This window comes from Sarcophilus harrisii, chromosome 2 (genome assembly GCF_902635505.1).
Source record: "Sarcophilus harrisii chromosome 2, mSarHar1.11, whole genome shotgun sequence".
Lineage (NCBI taxonomy): Eukaryota > Metazoa > Chordata > Mammalia > Dasyuromorphia > Dasyuridae > Sarcophilus > Sarcophilus harrisii.
Window position 1 is genome coordinate 189,442,147 of NC_045427.1, and position 20,590 is coordinate 189,462,736.

Consider the following 20,590-nt stretch of genomic DNA (forward strand, 5'->3'; position numbering starts at 1 on the left):
ATTATTTTTTCCTGTCATCTTAGCCAATCTGACAGGTGTGTAGTGGTATCTTAGAGTTGTCTTAATTTGCATTTCTCTGATTAATAATGACTTGGAGCATCTTTTCATATGACTAGAAATAGTTTCAATTTCTTCATCTGAGAATTGCCTGTTCATATCCTTTGACCATTTTTCAATTGGAGAATGACTTGATTTTTTATAAATTAGAGTTAATTATATATTTTGGAAATGAGGCCTTTATCAGAACCTTTGACTGTAAAAATATTTTCCCAGTTTATTGCTTCCCTTCTAATCTTTTCTGCATTAATTTTGTTTGTACAAAAACTTTTCAGTTTGGTATAGTCGAAATTTTCTATTTTGTGATCAGTAATGATCTCTAGGTCTTCTTTGGTCATAAAGTCCAAGAAGGTACCCTTTCAATAATTAGCTTTATCACTCTGTTCCCATCAGAAGGCATGCTAAGCAGCAGACCAAGGGCCCCAGTATTCATTGTTGTATTTATATATTTCTAAATCATGCAACATATATAAAATTATGCTACCACTTTTATTAGGCTTCTTTCTTTTTTTTGCTGTGTCCCTAATGAAGTTTTTGAATATTGTGCCTGCAACCCCATTTCCCTATAAGTCTTGTGGGTTTTTTTGTGATTCTCTATTCATGATTTTTTAGGAATACACAAATCCAGTTACAATTGAACTGACTGTAGTACTCTTGTTTCTTCAGAATACTAACAGAACTAGGGGAAGGCTTCCAAAACATGGAGTAGATTTTCTAAGGGAGATTTCTAGAAGTCAGTGGTCAGTCGTTTAACTAACATTTATTAAGTGCCAATTATGTGCCATGCACTGTACAAAGTACTAGCAAGATAAAAAGAATTTAAAAAAAGCCCCTGCCCTTAAGGAGCTCACAATCAAATTAATAAAAAATAATTAAGCAAAAAAGCATGTAAAAATGGGAGGGGGAATAACAGACAAAAGACATTACAATTCATAGGAATTGGGAAAATCTTTATGTTGAATATAGAATTTTAGTTGGTACACAAAGGAAGTTAGGAGGTAGGAAGTAGAGAGAGAAAAATCCAGACATAAAATCAGAAGAAGAAAGGATAGTCTACTTCTCAGCTCTGTGGAGAAGGAAGGCATTTATAGCCAAAGAATAACTAGAATACATTATAAAGTTCAAAATTGATAGTTTTGATTATATTAAATTTAAAAAGGTTTTATACAAGCAAAACCAAAGCAGCCAAGATTAAAAGGGAAGCGGAGAACGGGGGGGACAGTTGTACATCTGAGGATTCTGATAAAGGCCTCATTTCTAAAATATATAGAGAATTGACGCAAAGTTATAAGAATACAAACCATTCTCCAATTGATAAATGGCCAAAGAATATGAACAGACACTTTTCAGACAAAGAAATTAAAACAATTTCTAGTCATATGAAAAGCGACTCTGTGATACCACTACACACCTCTCAGATTGATTAAGATGACAGGAAAAGATAATGTTAAATGTTAGAGGGGGTGTTGGAAAACTGGGACATTAATACATTGTTGGTAAAAGATCCCAACTTTTGGGATAAGAAATCATTATTTGACAAAAACTGCTGGTAAAAGTGGAAATTAGTATGGCAGAAATTAGGCACGGACCCACACTTAATACCATATACCAAGGTAAGATCAAAATGGGTCCATGATTTAGGCATAAAGAACGAGATTATAAATAAATTAGAGGAACATAGGATAAGTTTACCTCTCAGACTTGTGGAGGAGGAAGAAATTTGTGACCAAAGAACTAGACACCATTATTGATCACAAAATAGAAAATTTTGATTATATCAAATTAAAAGGCCTTTGTACAAACAAAACTAATGCAAACAAGATTAGAAACAAAGCAACAAACTGGGAAAACATTTGTACATCCAAAGGATCTGATAAAGGCCTCATTTCCAAAATATATAGAGAATTGACCCTAATTTATAAGAAATCAATCCATTCTCCAATTGATAAATGGTCAAAGGATATGAACAGACAATTTTCAAATGATGAAATTGAAACTATCACCACTCATATGAAAGAGTGTTCCAAATCACCAATGATCAGAGAAATGCAAATTAAGACAAATCTCAGATACCACTACACACCTGTCAGATTGACTAAGATGACAGAAAAAGATAATGACAAATGTTGGAAGGGGATGTGGGAAAACTGGGACACTGATACATTGTTGGTGGAATTGTGAATACATCCAAGCATTCTGGAGAGCAATCTGGAATTATGCCCCAAAAGTTATCAAACTGTGCATACCCTTTGATCCAGCAGTGTTACTATTGGGCTTATACCCCAAAGAGATATTAAAGAAGGGAAAGGGACCTGTATGTGCACGAATGTTTGTGGCAGCCCTTTTTGTAGTGGCCAGAAACTGGAAAATGAATGGATGCCCATCAATTGGAGAATGGCTGGGTAAATTGTGGTATATGAATGTTATGAAATATTATTGTTCTGTAAGAAATGACCAGCAGGATGAATACAGAGAGGCTTGGAGAGACTTACATGAACTGATGCTGGGAAATCATGAACCAGGAGATCATTATATACTTCAACAATGATACTGTATGAGGATGTATTCTGATGGAAGTGGATTTCTTCGACAAAGAGAAGATCTAACTCAGTTTCAGTTGATCAGTGATGGACAGAAGCAGCTACATACATCCAGAGAAGGAATACTGGGAAATGAATGTGAACTGTTTGCATTTTTGTTTTTCTTCCCAGATTATTTTTTACCTTCTGAATCCAATTCTCCCTGTGCAACAAGAGAACTGTTCATTTCTGCACACATATATTGTATCTACGATATACTGTGACATATTTAACATGTATAGGGCTGCTTGCCATCTTGGGGAGAGGGTGGAGGAAGGGAGGGGAAAAGGTGGAACAGAAGTGAGTGCAAGGGATAATGTTGTAAAAAAAATTACCCAGGTATGGGTTCTGTCAATAAAAAGTCATAATTATTTAAAAAAAACAACAGAAAAAAAATAATTGTTGGTAGAGTTGTGAACTGATCCAATCATTTTAGAGAGTAATATGCCACTATGCCCAAAGGGCTATCGAACTATCCATACCCTTTCATCTAGCAGTGTCTTTACTGAGCCTACATCCCAAAGAGATCATAAAAAGGAGGAAAGGAATTACATGTTCAAAAATGTTTGTAGCAGCCCTTTGGGTAGTGCCAAGGAACTGGAAACTGAGTGAATGTCCATCATTGGAGAATGGCTGAATAAATTACAGTATATGGAGGTTATGAAATATTATTATTCTACAAGAAATGATCAGCAGAATAATTTCAGAAAAGCTTGGTAAGACTTACATGAACTGATGCTGGGTAAAATGAGCAGGATCAGGAGATCATTGTACATGGCAACAACAAGATTATGTGATAATTAAATCTGAAGGACATGACTCTTTTCAACAATGAGGTGATTCAGGAAAATTCTAATAAATTTGAGATGGAGAGAGAGAGAGAGAGAGACAGAGACAGAGACACACAGAGACAGAGACACACAGAGAGAGAGAGAGAGAGAGAGAGAGACAGACAGAGAGAGAGAGAGAGAGAGAGAGAGAGAGAGCTATTTGCATCCAGAAAAGGACTATGGGGACTGAATGTGGATTACTACATAGTATTTTCATCTTTTTGTTGTTGTCTGCTTGCTTTTTTGTTTTCTTTCTCATTTTTTCTCCTTTTTGATCTGATTTTTCTTGTGTAGCATGATAAATGTGGAAATATGTATAGAAGAATTGTACACGTTTAACATACATTGGATTATTTGCAGTTTAGGGGAGGGCATGGGGGGAAGAGAAGGAGAAAAATTCAGAACAAATGTTCAGGAGTGAACATTTAAAAAGTATCTTTGCATATATTTTGAAAATAAAAAGCTATTATTTGAAAAAATAAAGAAAGAAAATTCTGGGCATAGCCAGAGAAAATGCCAGAGAACAGCAAGGAGTCAATATCAAGTATAGATGGGGCAAATATAAGGTATAAGAAGGTGTAAGAGCAGTGAGAGTAGTCAATAATTAGTCAATAAGCACCCATTTAATATCTATCTTGTGCTAGATGTCTGCTAAGTGCTAGAGAAGCAAATACAAAAAACAAAAAAAGAAAAGAAAAAAGAAAGAAAGAAAGGTAGATCCTGTACTCAAGGAGCTATGAAGCTAAGGGGGAAGGAAGAGACAACATATAAAAAGAAAGCTGAGAAACTGGAGTTGGAGAAAGAGTATTCAGTGAGAGGAATGGTGGAAAAGATCAAATAACAACAAAATTCATATGGAAAAACAAAAGGTCAAGAATTTCAAGGGAATTAATGAAAAAAAAAAATCAAATGAAGGTGGCTTAGCTGTACCAGATCTAAAATTATATTATAGAGCAGCAGTTACCAAAACCAATTGGTATTGGTTAAGGAATAGATTAGTTGATCAGTGGAATAGGTTAGATTCAAGGGATAAAACAGTCAACAAATATAGCAACCTAGTCTTTGACAAACCCAAAGACCCCAGCTTTTGGGATAAGAACTTACTGTTTGATAAAAATTGCTGGAAAATTGGAAACTAATATGGCAGAAACTAGGCATTGATCCACACTTAACACCGTACACCAAGATAAGGTCAAAATGGGTTCATGACCTAGGCATAAAGAATGAAATTATTAATAAATTGGAGGAACACAGGATAGTTTACCTCTCAGACCTGTGGAAGGGGAAGGACTTTATGACCAAAGCAGAACTAGAGATCATTACTGATCACAAAATAGAAAATTTCGATTATACCAAACTGAAAAGTTTTTGTACAAACAAAACTAATGCAGACAAGATTAGAAGGGAAGCAATAAACTGGGAAAATATTTTTACAGTCAAAGGTTCTGATAAAGGCCTCATTTCAAAATATATGAGAATTAACTCTAATTTATAAAAATCAAGTCATTCTCAATTGAAAATGGTCAAAGGATATGAACAGACAATTCTCAGATGAAGACATTGAAACTACTTCTAGTCATATGAAAAGATGCTCCAAGTCATTATTAATCAGAGAAATGCAAATTAAGACAACTCTGAGATACCATTACACACCTGTCAGATTGGCTAAGATGACAGGAAAAAATAATGATGAGTGTTGGAGGGGATGCGGGAAAACTGGGACATTGATTGTTGGTGGAGCTGTAAACGAATCCAACCATTCTGGAGAGTAGTTTGGAACTATGATCAAAAAGTTATCAAACTGTGCATACCCTTTGATCCAGCAGTGTTACTACTGGGCTTATATCCCAAAGAGATCATAAAGAAGGGAAAGGGACCTGTATGTGCATGAATGTTTGTGGCAGCCCTTTTTGTAGTGGCTAGAAACTGGAAACTGAATGGATGCCCATCAGTTGGAGAATGGCTGAATAAATTGTGGTATATGAAAATTATGGAATATTATTGTTCTGTAAGAAATGACCAACAGGATGATTTCAGAAAGGCCTGGAGAGACTTACACGAACTGATGCTGAGTGAAATGAGCAAGACCAGGAGATCATTATATACTTCAACAACAATACTATATGATGACCAGTTCTGATGGATCAGGCCATCCTCAGCAACGAGATCAACCAAATCATTTCCAATGGAGCAGTAATGAATTGAACCAGCTACGCCCAGAGAAAGAACTCTGGGAGATGACTAAAACCATTACATTGAATTCTCAATCCCTATATTTATGCCCACCTGCATTTTGATTTCCTTCACAAGCTAATTGTACAATATTTCAGAGTCTGATTCTTTTTGTACAGCAAAATAACGGTTTGGTCATGTATATTTATTGTGTATCTAATTTATATTTTAATATATTAAACATCTACTGGTCATCCTGCCATCTGGGAGAGAGGGTGGGGGGTAAGAGGTGAAAAATTGAAACAAGAGGTTTGGCAATTGTTAATGCTGTAAAGTTACCCATGCATATAACCTGTAAATAAAAGGCTATTAAATTAAAAAAAAAAATAGAACAAAAAAAGATCAAGAAATCCAAAATGAGTGTTGCCAGAGAATTCAAAAAACTTTAAAATGAGTGCAGTTGGGTGGGAATTGAGATATCTAAGGAAAGATTAAATAGATAGGTTGTGAAGAACTTTGAATGCCAGGCAAGGAATTCCTAGAAAGTGATAACAATACATTAGAATTGGTTCAGTAGAACATGCATGAAGATCTAGGTTCAAATCCCACTTCAGAAACTTAGTACCTGTGTGGTATCAGGAAAATCATTTAATGAATTGTTTTCATTTGTAAAATGAAGGGGTTTGTACTTAGAAGGCTTGTAAGATCTCTTCTTACTTAAGGACTATGATCCTATGAACACCATTACTACTATTTATTTAAATACATTAAGGCTATCAGAAACTTTATGAGCAAAATTACAGACCACTTTTCACACAAATTAAGTCTGATCTAACCAATTGGAAAAATATTAAATGCCCTTGGATAGGGCGAGCAAATATAATAAAGATGACAATATTGCCTAAACTAATCTATTTATTTAGCGCTATACCAATCAGACTCCCAAAAAACTATTTTAATGACCTAGAAAAAATAACAACAAAGTTCATATGGAAAAACAAAAGGTCAAGAATTTCAAGGAATTAATGAAAAAAAAAATCAAATGAAGGTGGCTTAGCTGTACCAGATCTAAAATTATATTATAGAGCAGCAGTTACCAAAACTATTTGGTATTGGCTAAGGAATAGATTAGTTGATCAGTGGAATAGATTAGGTTCAAGGGATAAAACAGTCAACAAATATAGCAACCTAGTCTTTGACAAACCCAAAGATCCCAACTTTTGGGATAAGAACTTACTGTTTGATAAAAATTGCTGGGAAATTGGAAACTAATATGGCAGAAACTAGGCATTGATCCATACTTAACGCCGTACACCAAGATAAGGTCAAAATGGGTTCATGACCTAGGCATAAAGAATGAAATTATTAATAAATTAGAGGAATATAGGATAGTTTACCTCTCAGACTTGTGGAAGGGGAAGGTCTTTATGACCAAAGCAGAACTAGAGATCATTACTGATCACAAAATAGAAAATTTCGATTATACCAAACTGAAAAGTTTTTGTACAAACAAAACTAATGCAGACAAGATTAGAAGGGAAGCAATAAACTGGGAAAATATTTTTACAGTCAAAGGTTCTGATAAAGGCCTCATTTCCAAAATATATAGAGAATTAACTCTAATTTATAAAAAGTCAAGCCATTCTCCAATTGAAAAATGGTCAAAGGATATGAACAGACAATTCTCAGATGAAGAAATTGAAACTATTTCTAGTCATATGAAAAGATGCTCCAAGTCATTATTAATCAGAGAAATGCAAATTAAGACAACTCTAAGATACCACTACACACCTGTCAGATTGGCTAAGATGACAGGAAAAAATAATGATGATTGTTGGAGGGGATGCGGGAAAACTGGGACATTGATGCCTTGTTGGTAGAGTTGTGAACGAATCCAACCTTTCTAGAGAGCAATTTGGAACTATGCTCAAAAAGTTATCAAACTGTGCATACCCTTTGATCCAGCAGTGTTACTACTGGGATTATATCCCAAAGAGATCATAAAGAAGGGAAAGGGACCTGTATGTGCACGAATGTTTGTGGCAGCCCTTTTTGTAGTGGCTAAAAACTGGAAACTGAATGGATGTCCATCAGTTGGAGAATGGCTGAATAAATTGTGGTATATGAAAATTATGGAATATTACTGTTCTGTAAGACATGACCAACAGGATAATTTCAGAAAGGCCTGGAGAGACTTACACGAACTGATGCTGAGTGAAATGAGCAGGACCAGGAGATCATTATATACTTCAACAACAATACTATATGATGACCAGTTCTGATGGATCAGGCCATCCTCAGCAACGAGATCAACCAAATCATTTCTAATGGAGCAGTAATGAACTGAACCAGCTATGCCCAGAGAAAGAACTCTGGGAGATGACTAAAAACCATTACATTGAATTCCCAATCCCTATATTTATGCACACCTGCATTTTTGATTTCCTTCACAAGCTAATTGTACAATATTTCAGAGTCTGATTCTTTTCTACAGCAAAATAATGTTTTGGTCGTGTATACTTATTGTGTATCTAATTTATATTTTAATATATTTAACATCTACTGGTCATCCTGCCATCTAGGGGAGGGGGGGGGGGTAAGAGGTGAAAAATTGGAACAAGAGGTTTGGCAATTGTTAATGCTGTAAAGTTACCCACGTATATATCCTGTAAATAAAAGGCTATTATATAAAAAATAAATAAATAAATAAATACATTAAGGCTAAAACTCAACAAGAATGGAGAAAAAATACCTATCTGAACAAATCTGTATATGAACTGTTATTTCCTTGACCTTATTACTAAATATCTCTCACTTCTAGTCTCTTATAACTTCTGGTAAATAATGAGGCAGCATTGATTAGTAGCCAGTTTAAATTCAGCACTGTGACAATGTGTTGTATCATGTCAAATGAAAGCATAGCTTTCTTTCATATTTTATCTAATATTTTGTCATTTTCTTCAAGATGAGCTATAAAATAAACCATTTTCCTTTTCTTCCTAGGATTCTCAAGTAATTTAAAACAAATTGTTTTAAAATTTTCAAAATGGCTTATTTGGTTTTCATTATTTTTCTTCTTTCTCCCCCCATGGTACTGACAAATATGAAAAGAAGAAGAAAAAAACTATTCACATGTGTCCAAAGCCTTCAACTCTTCAGGAAAAGAATGGGAATGTTTACAGACTGCGGCCTCTAAGGAGGTACTGGTATAAGATGTGTTTGAATATGTGACTTCTATTGGAAAATCATATAACTTGGCTATGCAAGGAGAAAGAAATCTAAGCATTGGCATTGTGAGCAAATGTAGTTGTTTCATTAGAATTCTCCAAAGAAAATCTTTTTTTTTCCCTATGCCCCCATTTACAAAGAGGCAAATGATTAAATTTGCTTCACTGAATTAAACTTATACAGCTTCCTGCTGGGTGCTGGGGAGCATTTGTGGAACACCACCTGGATGGCAGCTGCTCTTTTCTCCCAGTCCTGAATCTCATTAAGCTTCATCAGCCTCATGACACACTGTAGGAAATTTGAGGTTGGGATGGAGCAACTCTGGGTTGTTGTGAAGTAGGAGAAGACAAAGGGCTATGCGGTGTATGGTGGCAACCACCCTGGTTATTTGAATAGGGCTTTTCTCTCTAATAGAGTGTAAAAACAGGCTATGAGGAGTTACCCTTTTTGAGAGAGAAAAAAAGAGGAAAACAAAACCAAGTCCATCTCTCCTTTCTGACCTGAAGCCCATTTTAGCTGAGGGGACATTTTTATATCTGTACATAGTATCTATCTTATTAGAAAATGTATATACATGTATTTATATGAGTATGTATATTTATGTATAGATATATACGTGTGTATATATACATATACATTTGTACACAAATACATGTGCAATATAGAGATATAATTACCTTCAAACAACTAAGAAAAAATAATTTGACAATATTAAATTATTATTTTACTTCCTTCTTTAAGAGGCTTGAAAAACCTTCATGAATTCAACAGAACATTAGAGCTATACATTATTTGTTTATGTAGTCTTTTAGTATACTGTAGTTATAAGGGTAACAGTAATCCCATTAAGAATAATTTATATGATATGAGCCTTAGAAGTGCTTTTCAATAACCTTTATTCAGACAAAACAATGACCCATATTCAGATAAGTAGTGATTGAGTATGATAAAAAATGGTAACTGAATGGCACATGGTGTGCTCAAGCAAACTAAATGATATTGCAAATTAAGAATTATGCATAAGGGTATAAATAATACTACCAAAAAAAACATGTTAAAATGGGCTGGTCAAAAAAGCCCGAGTGAGAAACAACCAACAGATGAATGTTCCATTAATATCTAGACAATGTGAAGAGAACAAGAAGAGCTTCAGGACATTAGGTGGATCTTATATAATGGAATCATGGGACAAGGCCTGGATAGATTTTCATCTACATCATTTGAAGGAATAACTCAATGAGGAGATCACAAATCCTTTGAAGTATTAGACTAACTCTGAGGGGTCAAATTTTCAAAGAAATTTGCTAATGAAAATGACGTAACTGACAACACCAGATTATTTGAGGCATTTTTCATGGAAATTAGAAACTGTTGTATGGTTTGTTATTTAAAGTCTCAATTTACCAGAGGTCAAGTAAATAAAAATCTTAAGTAACCAGTTTTTTTTTTTTAAGCAATTAACAATAAAACACATTCCTATCAGGAATTTCATGTAATTAAACCATTAGATTGTCAAGTTTTAGAGAGTGGAAAATATTTTTGCTTAATAAAATAGAACAAGGAGCAGCTATATGGTATAGTAGATAGAGTGTTAGTCCTGGAATCAGCAAAATCTCAGTTCAAAACTAGCCTCAGATACTTATTAGCTGAATGAATCTGGGGAAATCTCTTAATCCTGTTTGCCTCAGTTTCCTCATCTGTAAAATAAACTAGAGAAAGAAATGGCAAATTACTCCCAGTATCTTTGCAAAGAAAACTACAATTGGGGAAAAAAGGAAAGGAAAAGGAAGAGGAAAGGGAAGAGAAGGGAAAAGGAAGGGAAGAGGAAGGGAAGGAAAGGGAAGGGAAGAAAAGGGAAGGGAAGGAAAGAGAAGGGAAAAGAGGGGAAGGGTAGGGGGAAGAGTGAAGGGGAAAGGAGGGAAAAGAAGAAGAAAGAAAGAGGAAAGAAGGAGAGGAAAAAATACTTCTAGATTGCTTGGATTTGGTACCCATTTAACACCATATCCTGTACTTTATGCAACTACATTCATAGTATTGCCCTATGGGAAATGATGTTCAAAGCAACTATATATATAGAAAGTCTGGAAAAAATATTACCTGTGGCCACATTTAGCCTGCAATCTATACACTCCTCTTTTTCAGAGTTATTATGGTGTGGAGACTAGAGAAACGTACTTGGAAGTCAGGAAATCTATATTCTAGTTTCTCCTCAGCTGATCTTTGGCGGAACAATCTGCTTCTCTAGGCTTGTTTCTTCATCTGTAAAATTAAGGACACCAATGTGTCTAGCCTAGACTTCCTTATAACACAAACATTCTAGTACCATAATGCCCTACTAGTTTCTCAGTCATCAAAAAATCTGTTCAAGCATTCAAGTACTTCTCACTATACTTCTCACTAGATTTTGTTGTATTTACCTAACTTAAGTAATAATATAAACATCTTGCAGAAAGATTTTTAACAACAGAATTCCTGAAATCTGGCCTTTAACTGACCTGGACATGTTTAATTCCATTCATTTGTTTATTTATTTATTTATTTTATTTTTGCTGAGGCAATTGGGGTTAAGTGACTTGCCTACGGTCACATAGTGAGGAAGTGTTAAGTGTCTGAGATCAGGTCTGAACTTAGGTCCTCCTGAATTCAGGGCTGAATTTCATTCATTTATAACAAAATAATTGGCTTCAGTTATCTAATGCCAGTAACATACAAAATTATACCTCAAAACTTAGATTAAATAGAGTTCACTAGATAACAGATATCAAATATAAGTCAGTCTTTCCAGTATCTTTGGCAGCAAAAGAGTTATAAAATATTTTGAACTGTAATCTGTGACATTTCTTAAATTTCTGATGTAGATTAGAAATGTTATTTTATAACCCACAGCCTTTCCACTAAATACACCAAAGCACTTGACAAACATAAACTAACTTATCCTTATATGCCTCCTGCTTATAGATGAATAGATTGCAAATACTTTAATCCCTGTTTTAGACTTTTGAATTGAAGCTTGCCTTGCTACCATGTGAATCACTTCAAGTATAAATTTCACTGGGTTCTCCGTTAAGTATCAGACAGAATTAATTTTTAATTAAAGTTTAAAATTGAGTTATTTAGCCTGTGAAAAAAAAGAAGAGCGGAAACAATTCATGAGCCTACAAGCATTTGAAAGACTAGTGAAGAGTTTGGGTGAGAGGCAGTTCTCAGATCTTGTAAAATGGGCTTCAATGGAAGCAGAAGAAATGCCTCCTCTTTATTATAAAGACCATAATACTCCTAGACATGATTACATTAGAGGTATAGAATCTTTCTTTAGATGGTTTTCAATAAGGATAACTTTCATTTACATAGCATTTTAAAGTTTTCAAAGACATTTACAAATTTTATGTTATTTTATCCACACAACAACATTGGGAGCTAAATGCTATTATTATCCCTATTTTACAGATGAGGAAATTGAGGCAGGGAGCAAGAATACGTGACTAGTGCTGCACATTAAGCAAGTATCTGGGACAAAATCTGAATTCAAATCTTCCTGATTCGAAGTTTAGTTCTCTGTTCACTGTAACAGCTAGCCATGTCTCCTTCAATTTATAACCCTGACCTAGGATTTAATTATTTAACCACTTATCAAGGTTGAATGAAAACCTTTAAAAGGATGCTAAATTTTAAAATCATCTTATTTATTTTATTCTCAGAGTATTTTTTAGCCTGTGATTTTTGTTGGGAGTGGTAGGGTTGGTTTGATTGGCAAACATTTTTCAAGATTTGATAATTGTCCATATTTATTTCCAAAACTGCAGGTAATTTTACCTAAAAGCAAAAGGAAAGGATGCTTTGAAGTTCCTTACATCCTATAATTCTATAATAAATGAGACCATGCTGGTAAATTCCTTATCATTCTGTGATTATAACTGCATCAGCTTATATTTTATTCTATAGCATTTCACTAAACTTTTAGAAGAAAGTGGGAGGCCCACTAAGGACAAAACAACTCAATTTTCCTCTTAAGTAGAAAGCAAATATCTTATTTTGATGTCTATTCATGCTGTCACTTTAAACAGAAGTAGAATTTAATTTTCTTAATTTTAAGAATTAATTAATAAATTAATTTTAAACTCACATATCTATGATGTGTCATGTTTTGCAAGATATTTAGCTCAGAACAACTCAGTAACATTGGAAGCATCTATAAAATTATTCCCATTTTGTAGATGAGAACATTAAGCCTAAAAAAATTATTTTTCCATGGCTCTGAAGCTAGCAAGTAACTGTGCTAACTGTGCCAGAATTCAAGCCACTTCTAAATCGAGGGATTATTTTCTCTATGCCACACTCTTAAAATGGCCTATTTCTGTTCACCTTTTAAGATTTCAGACCTCAGTACCCTTCCCCATCCCCATGACCTCTCTATTTCCTGGAAAGTTATAATCTCCAGATACCTTTGCCACCTTTTTTATCTTTTGAATTTCCCATAAAGATCTCCTAATATTGTCTGGACTCCTGTTTCACTCTCTGCAGGGAGTCTTGGCATGCTCCCAGTGTTGCCATTCAGTGCCTCTCACTGTTGGCTCTTTCTGCATCCAAATGCTTCAGTCCTCATGAAGCACCTGGCTCTGTTCCCACCTGCAGCACTGTATCCTGCAGCCTGAACACCTGCCTGTCCCCAACAGTATGAACAGGGTTCATCAGCCTTCAAGGAAGGGCATGGTGCTGCAGTGCTGGATGTCAGAGAGGGTGGTGCCGCAGGTGTCAGAGACTAGAGGGAGGAGGAGGGAGAAGACAGCTGCCAGTGGAAAAGACATAAGGCAGGAGCTGCTTTAATAGAAGGAGTCCCTAGGGGTTTGTGGCTTAGGCAGGTGGTAGGGTATAATATGGGTGGGTGCTTATGGAAGACCAGGACAGAGTTAAGAAAAGTCTGAAAAAGCAGCTGAGATCAAAACAAAGTGTGTATATGTGGAGAGGAAGAATAAAGAAGATCTAAAAGAAAAGGGGACTTGGGGAAGGAGCATAATTGACTACCCCAGAAATAGAGGATGGATGATGGCAAAATAAATAGACACCAAGTAAATGAAGAAGTGGTGGACAAAGGAAGAGGTGGTAAATTTCTTGCCTTTGGTCATATACTCTCCCTTTCATTCTTCCAGATCTTGAATATATTAAAGTTAAGGTTTAAACAAACTTCTTTCTTTAATTTCTTTAAAAGAAATTAAATGAATTTATTGTCTAGAAACAATTGAAAATGCTCAAAGCAGGAGTCCTCAATAATTTGAGTGAGTCATTCTTAGTAGATGCTGTTTGTTTTAAGCTCAGCATGATAACTGAAATGTATGTGATATATTTTTGGACCAGTAATTTCTGGAAGGAAACAACATTACAGGTATTCACTGAGGCAGAGTCTTAGTGAGGTGTCTGGGACACTAAAAGATCACAAAGACAGAGGTCACCTGCTTCAGAGGTTTGGCTCCCAGCTAGATTTTCCTGCCTTCAAGACTAATTTTATCTATCCATCATGCCTGTTGCCTCTCATGAATATAAGTAAATTTTTGTCCCACTCTTTTCAAATCTATTTTTCTCTCTCTCCCCCCCCCCCCGACTTGCATAAGATCTGAACTTGGGAAAGAGATACATACTTCTTCTCTATAGAAAATGCATAGAAGATAAAGACTTAGAATTTATATACTTTCTTCCACCCTAGCATGTACAAACATTCCTATTTTCTTTTTTTTTTCTAATTTTTAAAATAACAATTGGTTAACATCAAGTAAAAAATAATGAGTTCTTTTGTAAAACTTATTTTAAAGCAGAGATGATATTATTTGACACATTCAGTCATGTGTATATCAAATAAATGTTGAAATGGGACACTCAAACTGAGCTCCAGCTGTGGAGGGGTGCCGGCAGCCTACAGGAGTCATTTTCTGGGGCTCATTCAGAAGTTTTTCCCTGGCTGTAGAGCAGCCCTCAGGAACCAGATGTCAGGAAGCCCTTTTTTTTATATGGCCTCCCACATCTTGGCACGTCTTGTCAATAATAACCTTACATTTGGCATCAACTCAGTGCTCTGAGTTACACAATACAGCAGTCCAAAGAAAAGTGGGAACTGGAGGTCATTGGTGTTAACACTCAGAGGGTTTTCTGTTTCCAAGATTTATTAACTTCTATGTCCTTTTCCATTGCCTCATTCCAAGTTCTCAAAGTCTCAACCAGTAAAATGTAAGTTCTGTCAGGTAGTAAGCAAGTTAGAAAACCTTTGAGTAGTATCCTGGTAGCATTTCTGTCCAAGAGCAGCCTTGTTAAAATGCAGAGAGGCTCATCACCAGCTTGGCTGAAGGATAATTACAAGCTTTAGGAAAGTATTAAAGTATGGCTTAAAATAATAAGAAGAAAAAACAACCACCACCACAAATCTAGGTCCTTCCCACACTTGAGACTGCCTCTTTCCTGGAAAGCATAGAGATAATAAATTGATTTATATTTAAATGAGCCTAGTGGAAGGCACCTTGGCACAGTGGACAAAGCTAGATTCTAGAATCAAAGGAACAAATGCATCTGTGTTAAAATCCTGCCACTAATAACATCTACATGACCATGAGCAACTACTCCAACTTCTTTAGGCCTCAGTTTCTTCTTCTGCAAAATGATGGGGTTGTTCTCTAGGGCAGACCTTCTTAAACTTTTTCTCCTAGATCCATTTTCTCCCAGAAATTTTCACTTGACCTCAGGTATATAATTATATAAAATAGGCACAAAAAGTAAACATTTACTGATTATAAATCATAATTTTGTGACCCCCATTCAATTACAAGATTCCATATGGAGTTCAACCCACAGTTTAAGAAACTAGGTTGTCTAGATAATCTCTAGATCTAGATCTATGATCCTGCAGTTCTTACACTTTTGTTTTGATAATCCTTATAATGATTCTTAATAAATTTAGCTTCAGATGACAGGAAGAAAAAAAACTAGGAGGAAAAGATATATATATCTTATTAATTAATAATATTAATTAATTATTAATATTAATAACAGATATTATACTACTTATAAGTATGATGCCTTGAAGTGAAATGTTAAAAAAGGTGAAAAAGCCCAGTTATTTCTATGATACATCAGTATCTTGATACTTATTTCTTACTTAAAAGATATTTTCCAAAGTAATACTAAAAACTAAAAATGACTTCAGTAAAGGCTAAGGAATTCCAAACAAGCTTGAATCTTAATTGAGTTGTAAAAATAATTAGGAACTACATCTTTTCCATGAAATTTGGAATTAAGCCATGATGACACCATCACCAGTCAGTTTTCAAACAGAATCCCACACATGCAAGTGAAGGTGGAATACCTGATCTCTGGTGGAGCTGAAATTCTTGTTCCTATATGATTTAGTGCCAGGAAAATCTCAAATCCAGTAAGTCCTTAGAGGTCCTGAAAATAGCAACAATTCTGATTAAGCTAATGGGGGAAAAGAGAAAAAAGTTTGTTGAAGGTGAGGAAGTGATTTTCCCAGAGTGACACAGGTTGTACCAGGATCACAATTTGAGTTCAGATTCCCCCCCCCCCCCCCCCCCCCCCCCCCCCCCCCCCCCCCCCCCCCCCCCCCCCCCTGGCTCTCCTTCAACTCACTTTTCAAAGTTGTGGTGAATATGTTATTGTGGAAATAGCGACAGTTTATGAAACCAACTGAAATTTTGCCCTTGGTTCTCCTCAGGAAAATAATTTGCAAGGAGACTTTTTATCCTTTGTTAAAGGTTATCAGTTTTTCACTGGAAAACTGTTATTACGGGGATTCTATTCATTGATGTGACAACCAGAAAACTCCTAGGGGATTTCTGAAGTCACTCAGAGGTTAAGCTATTTGTTCAGTCATTTTTCAGTCATGTCCAACTCTTTGTGACCTCATTTGGGGTCTTCTTGTCAAAGATGTTGGAGTGATTCCTCCAGCTCATTTTTGTAGATGAGGAAATTGAAGCAGGCAGAGTTAAGTGACTTGCCTAGGGTAACATAGCTAAGTGTCTAACGAAAGATTTGAACTCAGGATAGAGTCTTCCTGATTCCAGGCACTACATTCTCTGTACTATAGGGACACCTAACTATTTTTTAAGATTAAAAAGCTAGTGAAGGGCAGAATTTGCATTGATGTCTTCTTCTATTTTTACCTTTATTACTCCATACTGCCTCTGTACCCCATACAAAATAACATAGTTTCTCACTGAAAGACATTCCAATCCGCATGTATTAGCAAAATAAATTGATTTGGAGTGGGAATTTTTTTTTGAAACATATTTATATTGATTTCAGCTACCATGTATTTCAATATTTACCCCAAATTTTACCTTGTGTACAGGATTAAGTTTGTTTTGAATTTTTGCCAGTTATTTTACTTTAAGCTATAAGCATTAAATTGCATTAAGACTTTGAGGATTTCCTCTATAACTTTGAAAATATCTTTGAGAGTCACACAAAGTATCTGTTTGGTCCATAAATCAATAAAGCATATAATTATAAATACAATGAAGAAGGGAAGTGAATAAAGCATTTATTAAGCACCTGCTATGTGTCCAATACTGTGCTAACCACTTTACAGAAATTATCTTCTTTGATCAATGAGCACTCTATCACTTTCTTGCATGTGAAAAAGAGATACTATATTCTAACTTTGGATTTTAGTCTGTGGAGATGAAAACTGTGTGTGGGCCACTTGCATGGTTTTCATATCTGTGCTTCTGGAAAATATGGTTAAAATATAACCTGCATTTATGCCTATGTAGAGGTCTATACTTATTTTTTTTTTAATGTTGGCCATGTGCAAAGGCTTGAATATCTAATTTAGAACAGTCTTTCTAACTATTTCTTTACTGGGCATAACAGCCCAGCAGAGTAGCTGTGATTAGCATTAACACAATAAACATACTTCAGCTGAAGCTGTTTATCCAGCATATGTATGACCAGGAAATACTATAAATAACCTCCCCTTCATATCTCATATCCTATTCTTCATTGCTACAAACCAAAAATACACACACCAATAGTTTACTTGCCATGTCATTTATTTATCCAGCATATTGTAAAGCATCTCCTTACACAGGCCTTGCAGGGAGTAAGCACAAGCATGTCACAGAGCATTAAGAAGACCAGAACTTTAGTTCTGATCACTGAAGATTTATGGACAAAATATGCCATGGTTAAACCTACCCAGGGGGTCAGGGAAAAGCATAGGTGGAGATGGTACAGAGACTCTTATCATCTCATTTCTTTTAGGACAATGTGAGAAGTGTCAACCTGAGTCAGGCCAAGATCACAAAACATAAAGCTAGAATGGGCCTTCAAGTTCATCTGGTCCAATCCTCTTATTTGAAAGATGAAAAAACTGCAAGCCAGAGAAGGGAAAAAAAATTGTCTGAAGTATTTCAAGTGAGAATTATCAGTCACATCAGGAAGCCAGGACCTCAGACTGACTCTGGGGATGCACAAATTTATGACGCATTCCAAATTATATACATACACACATTTACATACATATTGCACAAGACAACTTCCCTAGAACTCCTAGAACACCTTATCACCTTCTAGCTGAGATTTCTCCAAATTTATTCTGTATATATTTAATTATTTCATTTTATTTTTTTTTTCATTAGACTGGGAACTTCTTGGGGGCAAGTGTATTTTTGTTTTTTGTTTAATTGTTTTTTGTCTTTCTTTGTATCTACAGCAGTTAGCATAATGTCTGATTATCTTTCTAGGCGTTAGGGAAAGTGTTAAGTACTGGTATGTAAATGTTAGCAGGAAGAACGAATCCCTGCCCTCGAGGAGTTTATATACTATTGTGGGGGAACACTTAAAAGGGAGCTAAATGAGAGAAGGTTAAGGATTGAGGGAAGTAGGAGGGAACTTCCCAGGGAATGAGGTTTCTATGAAGAGATTAAAAAAAAAAAAAAAAAAAAAAAGTGCTACTGATAGGATCCATTAGTGTACTCTAAAAAGGAATAAAGACTTTGTTAATGTGGGCCTTTCCATCCTGGTCTATTCAGTATATCTGCTAATGGCAGCAAATCTAAGGAAAGGAGGTTGCTCCAGAACAGGCCTATCTCTAATCTATACAACTTCTATGAAAATGAACAAGTCACTTTAATAGTTGGAATTAGCTGTATTTTCTGTCTGTAACTCTATAGTTTATAGTACAGTTCTAGGAATGTAATGAGCTCTTAATAAATATTTTTTCATTCATTAATTCATATATACCTGAAATCACAGTTCTGAAACAAACAAACAAAAAAATCAAGAACTGTGTCTATTTCCTTTCTAATTCTGCTTATACTTTCATTCTGTCTTACCTCTAAAGATAATGTGTGGTAAGGTTTTGTTTTGTTTTATTTTTCTTTCTTCTATTTACTACCTACCCACCAGATAAAATGGAACACCCCATTTAATTTACTGTGAAATTTTAATTTTAGATTTATGAGATTTGATGCTATATAAAAAAACTTCAGAGAATTCCTGACTGCCTTCTTTTTACAAATAAGGAAACTAAAATGAGAAGAGGGGACTCTGTAGTAAATAGAGACAATATTAGACCTCAAATCCTCTGCCTGATTTCTAATTCAATGTTATTTTCTGGTCCAACCTTCAAGGGAGGTCACCTTTAAGTACACTTTCACTAGCTGTCTCCCATGTCTGAAATTCTCTTTCTTCTCATTTTATTGTCTTGGCTTCCTTGACTTTTTTCAAGTATTGGCTAGAATCCCTTCTGTAAGAAACCTTTTCTAATTCTCCTCAATCCTAATGCCTTCTCTGTGACATTATCTCCAATTTATCCTGTATGTGTGCATGTATGTATATATGTATAGCATAGATGTGTGTGCATTTACATGTGTAAATGTTATATGTATGCCTATATACCTATATACTTATTATTTGTGCACAGTTGTTTGCATGTTGTCTCTCTGATTAAAATGCAAACTTCTTTAAAGTTAGGTCTGTTTTTGTTGTCCTGTGTAGTAATACAATACCTGGCACATAGTAGTAGCTTAATAAATATTTGTTGAACTTGATTTGATATAAACTGTCAGGAGACTGATATTTGTATCAGTTCTATCCTGAAAGATCTTCCCCCCTTTTTTGTGACACTTTTTTTAAAGACCTCTTCCTGATCTTAATTATTTAATTTTAGTCTTAAAATATTTCAAATGCCTATACAGTTCCAAGCACATAGTAAGAGTTTAGCAAATGTTTGTGTAATTGAATTGAATTGCCTGCATTAGTCAACAATTAGTCAATTCAATCACTTAGGCAACAAGCATTTATTAAGTGCTTATTATGTGCTAATCCTGTGTTAAGGAGTGGGGATACTACAGTTCTTATTCTCAAGAAGTTCACATTCTAATTATGGAAACACTGTGTAGAATAAAAGAATAACTATAATGATTGCAAACTGAATATTTCCCTCCTGAGGTCATCTTCCATTCCTCAATACCCACAATATATATTAGGGTATTTACTTAGGATAACTGACTAGAATCAAAGGATCTTTGAAGTAGGAGACATTTTAGAAGTCATTGTACACAATCTCCCATCTGATATATGAATTATTTCTATATTTATCTTCTTCTAGAAAATCCCCTGAGTTCACTATCTCATCCTGAACTCCATTCCATTTTTGGACAACTCTTCCTATGTAAGAAAGTCAATCTGTCATGTTTCCAAAATTGGCATCCTTGTAATTCA